Source organism: Pseudophryne corroboree, chromosome 2 (assembly GCF_028390025.1).
Source record: "Pseudophryne corroboree isolate aPseCor3 chromosome 2, aPseCor3.hap2, whole genome shotgun sequence".
Classification (NCBI taxonomy): Eukaryota; Metazoa; Chordata; class Amphibia; order Anura; family Myobatrachidae; genus Pseudophryne; species Pseudophryne corroboree.
Window position 1 is genome coordinate 770,417,398 of NC_086445.1, and position 5,202 is coordinate 770,422,599.

The 5,202-nt window shown below is 41.6% G+C and overlaps 1 pseudogene; it reads left to right on the plus strand.

Moving 5' to 3' along the window:
- Positions 1-3,464: 3,464 nt before the first annotated feature.
- Positions 3,465-4,168, plus strand: LOC135016038 (solute carrier family 35 member E2A-like; annotated as a pseudogene).
- The last annotated feature ends 1,034 nt before the right edge of the window (positions 4,169-5,202 follow it).

Genomic DNA, 5,202 nt, shown 5'->3' on the forward strand with positions numbered 1-5,202 from the left:
TGCTCACACTGCTTTATTGTGGGGACTGGGGACCAGCAGTATTATATAGGAGGAGTACAGTGCAGAGTTTTGCTGACCAGTGACCACCAGTATTATACGTTGTCTGCCTGAAAAATGCTCCATATCTGTGCTCAGTGTGCTACATATATCTGTGCTCACACTGCTTTATTGTGGGGACTGGGGACCAGCAGTATTATATAGGAGGAGTACAGTGCAGAGTTTTGCTGACAGTGACCACCAGTATATATAGCAGTACGGTACGGAAAGCCACTGCTCTACTTACCTCAGTGTCGTCAAGTATACTATCCATCTAGATTCTATACCTGTGGTGCATTTTAGTTTTGCAGTTTGCTGACAGTGACCACCAGTATATATAGCAGTACGGTACGGAAGGCCACTGCTCTACCTACCTCTGTGTCGTCAAGTATACTATCCATCTAGATTCTATACCTGTGGTGCATTTTAGTTTTGCAGTTTGCTGACAGTGACCACCAGTATATATAGCAGTACGGTACGTAAGGCCACTGCTCTACCTACCTCTGTGTAGTCAAGTATACTATCCATCTAGATTCTATACCTGTAGTGCATTTTAGTTTTGCAGTTTGCTGACAGTGACCACCAGTATATATAGCAGTACAGTACGGAAGGCCACTGCTCTACCTACCTCTGTGTCGTCAAGTATACTATCCATCCATACCTGTGGTGCATTTCAGTTGTGCGCAGTATATATAGTAGTAGGCCATTGCTATTGATACTGGCATATAATTCCACACATTAAAAAATGGAGAACAAAAATGTGGAGGTTAAAATAGGGAAAGATCAAGATCCACTTCCACCTCGTGCTGAAGCTGCTGCCACTAGTCATGGCCGAGATGATGAAATGCCATCAACGTCGTCTGCCAAGGCCGATGCCTAATGTCATAGTAGAGAGCATGTAAAATCCAAAAAACAAAAGTTCAGTTAAATGACCAAAAATCTAAATTAAAAGCGTCTGATGAGAAGCGTAAACTTGCCAATATGCCATTTACGACACGGAGTGGCAAGGAACGGCTGAGGCCTTGGCCTATGTTCATGGCTAGTGGTTCAGATTCACATGAGGATGGAAGCACTCATCCTCTCGCTAGAAAACTGCAGTGCCACTCCTAGATGGGCCAGGTGTTTGTGTCGGCCACTTGTGTCGCTTAGCTTAGTCACACAGCAACCTTGGTGCGCCTCTTTTTTTCTTTGCATCATGTGCTGTTTGGGGACTATTTTTTTGAAGTGCCATCCTGTCTGACACTGCAGTGCCACTCCTAGATGGGCCAGGTGTTTGTGTCGGCCACTTGGTTCGCTTATCTTAGTCACACAGCGACCTTGGTGCACCTCTTTTTTTCTTTGCATCATGTGCAGTTTGGGGACAATTTTTTTGAAGTGCCATCCTGTCTGACACTGCAGTGCCACTCCTAGATGGGCCAGGTGTTTGTGTCGGCCACTTGTGTCGCTTAGCTCAGTCACACAGCGACCTTGGTGCGCCTCTTTTTTTCTTTGCATCATGTGCTGTTTGGGGACTATTTTTTTGAAGTGCATTCCTGCCTGACACTGCACTGCTACCCCTAGATGGGCCAGGTGTTTGTGTCGGCCACTTGTGTCGCTTAGCTTAGCCATCCAGCGACCTCGGTGCAAATTTTAGGACTAAAAATAATATTGTGAGGTGTTCAGAATAGACTGAAAATGAGTGTAAATTATGTTTATTGAGGTTAATAATACTATGGGATCAAAATGACCCCAAATTCTATGATTTAAGCTGTTTTTGAGTTTTTTTTGTAAAAAAACACCCGAATCCAAAACACACCCGAATCCGACACAAAATTTTCAGGGAGGTTTTGGCAAAACGCATCCGAATCCAAAACACGGCCGCGGAACCGAATCCAAAACCAAAACACAAAACCCGAAAAATGTCCGGTTCACATCTCTACTCTGTACCCTATGTAACTTTTTAGGACCATGTTGTAACTAGAATATTACACCTAAAGGTTGGGTTGAATTAACCTGTAAAACAAGGTACTGCTGTACTAACTAATCAGCATTTTTAGTAAATCATAGAGAAGTAGAGGCAATATTACATAACTAGGCTTCCAAAAAAAAAATATATTTTTTTATTTAAAGTTTAGGACTGCACACATAAACTAGGCTTAGCTAGAAAATAGCTGTTTTATTGGTGAATTAAAACACTCAGGTTACTCCCTCTGGGCAGGTAACAAGAGAAAGATCTTCACAAATAATGGATCCATTCATTTAGTTATGTGAACATCTAAACTACAGGGAGTGCAAGTTCCCCAAGTCAATGAACTGTTGTTTGATAATATCTTTCAGTGAAAGATGACTATGAGATATGTTCTTCTAAATGACAATTTTGCATTACATTTCTAATGAGTATTTTCCCTTTATTTAACAATTTAATGTTGTCTTCCTAACACAGTTTTTATATGTGAAAGTGCTTTCCTCTCCATCCCTTATATAGCTATCTGTAATCCATTGCCAGAAGTGAGGCATCTTCATTTTCAATATACAATTAATCATTTACTGTGAGAATTTTGCTTAATGTCTAAAATTCTAAATAAGGAAAAATATATTTTTGATTTAATGGAAAAAACAAAAAAACTTTATTGTAATTTCATATTTATTTTGCAACATTACAGTCAAATTTTTCTTAAATGGATAAGTTACATTAATTAGTAATGATAACAATGGATTAGCAAAAGATGCCTTTGCAAAAGTGTAAAATGGCATATTCCAAAAAAATATGGAAAGCTACACTCTTTTACTTGGGTCCAAGAGTGCCCCACACCACACAACGGAGCATACAGTACTTCGCACTACTACCAGGCCTGCATGTATTATAATATGGTGCTTTATGCAGCCAGCACCATCTTTCCAGTGATGACTTCAGAAAGATGGCACTGCGCATTGAAAACAAAGACTCTGGCATAGGGCCAGAGCCTTTGCCCTCTTCTGAGCATGCACCATTTTCCCAAATGCCACAGGAAATATGGTGTTGACCACTGAATATAGAAGGCCCCTGTCCCTTCATAATATCATTCTTACAAGACAAACCAAGGTCAACCTTGCGAATGTTCTCTATCCCCCAGTGCATATAACTCTGTGTCCCGCAGCATGAACAGTGATAATTGAACTTGCTGACTCCTCTTTATTCATAGAGAGTCAGTAAGAAATGCGCTTTGTAATTGTGCAATTAGGCAATTAGCCAATATCACTCATTATGATATTTGAGATATATAAATACATATCCCTTAGATAAGAAATTTACTTATTAGGGAAAGTTTTGCTGCAGTAATCAAGGGGTATCTACCATGGGAGCCACTGGAGGACTAGTCAAACTGAACTGAGCGGTGCTCCCTGGGATCTTCCATACCGGGTGCTGTGACTTTACAGATGACATAAATAGCCAGGTTATGACTATCAAGATGCCATCTGGTAACACGCAAACCCCAGAGGATTCTAAAACCCTCCTATCTCCAGATGAGCTGAAGGGGAAAGCACCATTTCATTCTGGAACTCTGTTCCCTCATCGAGCAGAGAAGATTGTAATCACATGCAGTGATAGCGTTCCAGATGAGAATGTATTACAGATCACCATTACAGAGACAATGGCTATCGAGTCAGACCTAGGAGTTTGCAACTCTCGAGCACTCATCTACTTCTCGCTATGGTTTTTCTTCAGCTTCTGTTCTCTTTTCCTCAATAAATATATCCTCACCTTACTGGAGTGAGAGCCAAGCATGTTGGGTGCTGTCCAAATGTGACAACCACTTTCATTGGCTGCATCAAGATGTTCATTCCCTGTTGCCTGTACCAGAACAAAACATGCCTTAGTTACCCTCCAAACTTCATCATGATAATGCGGTTTGTGGGAATTATGAGGTTCTCGACTGTAGTTCTTTGGCTGGTCAGCTTGCAAATGTGTCTCTTTTGCAGAAACTGTTAAAAGCTCAGCACCTATTTTACAGTCATTATGTCCAGACTCATATTGGGAGAGTACACTGGAAATATGGTGAATCTGTCCCTCCTGACAGTGATGTGTGGGCTTGCCCTATGCTCTGCAACTAAGCTCAGTTTTAATATACTCGGCTTTTCTGCAGCGTTATCCACAAACATCATGGACTGGTAAAAATGCCATCCTCATGCTTGTATATCTGAGTCTATCATCTCTCTCTGGCTACACTTTTCACACCCCAAGAAAGTTTGTCTGCAAATGACTGTGATCTGTCTTCAATGCAAAATCCCCTCTGTTAACTAGCTGAACTTCTGATTGCACACCTCCCCCTTTGCCAGCTGATATAGTTATAGCATTTAAGAGCAATATCCTCAAGGCCTGCAGTCAGGACTTGACCTGCAAGCATTTGTGAAGTATGCATTTGTTAAGGATGTATTTTAAGGATGAAGTTAGAATCGGAGTTTGAACTGGATTTGGACTTTGGACTACAGTATGCTAGAATCTCTAATTAAACTAGTTCCCCAAACACTGCAACTCAGGACCATTATGTGGCCTCTCCTCACCTCTGCCATGAGAACACCAGGACCAATGCCTACTAGTTCTCTGTCCAAGAACATCATTACTGCCCCCGGGTCTACCCCTCAAGCTGAGCAGGGAACTGGGGGCATGCGCACCAGGACCAGACTTTGGAGGGTCATTTCCACTAGACATTAGTATGCTCCCCACATTCTCACACCCACCCTCACTGCTCACATGAGACCAGGACATTTATAATTTCCCCAAAATAATGTTATTAAAGTTTTCCTGCAAATGTGTTTTTCTCTTAATTTTCTTCTTACAGCGTACTTCCACCCTACTGTGTACTACTCCTGTAATGTTTACCTCCATTGATTGCACACCCTGCCAGCAGCAACCTGCACAGTGCACCCAGATGGTTCCTCCATGGGCAGGGTGTGCCTCATTTGGATCTTTTCATGCAGGGTATATTTATTTTATTTATTTATTAGCAGTTTCTTATATAGCGCAGCATATTCCGTTGCGCTTTACAATTAGAACAACAGTTATAGAACAAAACAGGGCAAAGACAGACATAGAGGTAGGAATGGCCTGCTCGCAAGCTTACAATCTATAGGGAAATAGGCATTGATACATGAGGATAGATGCAACCTGTTACATAATGGTTCCCCAGATTGCTAGGTTCTTAGTGG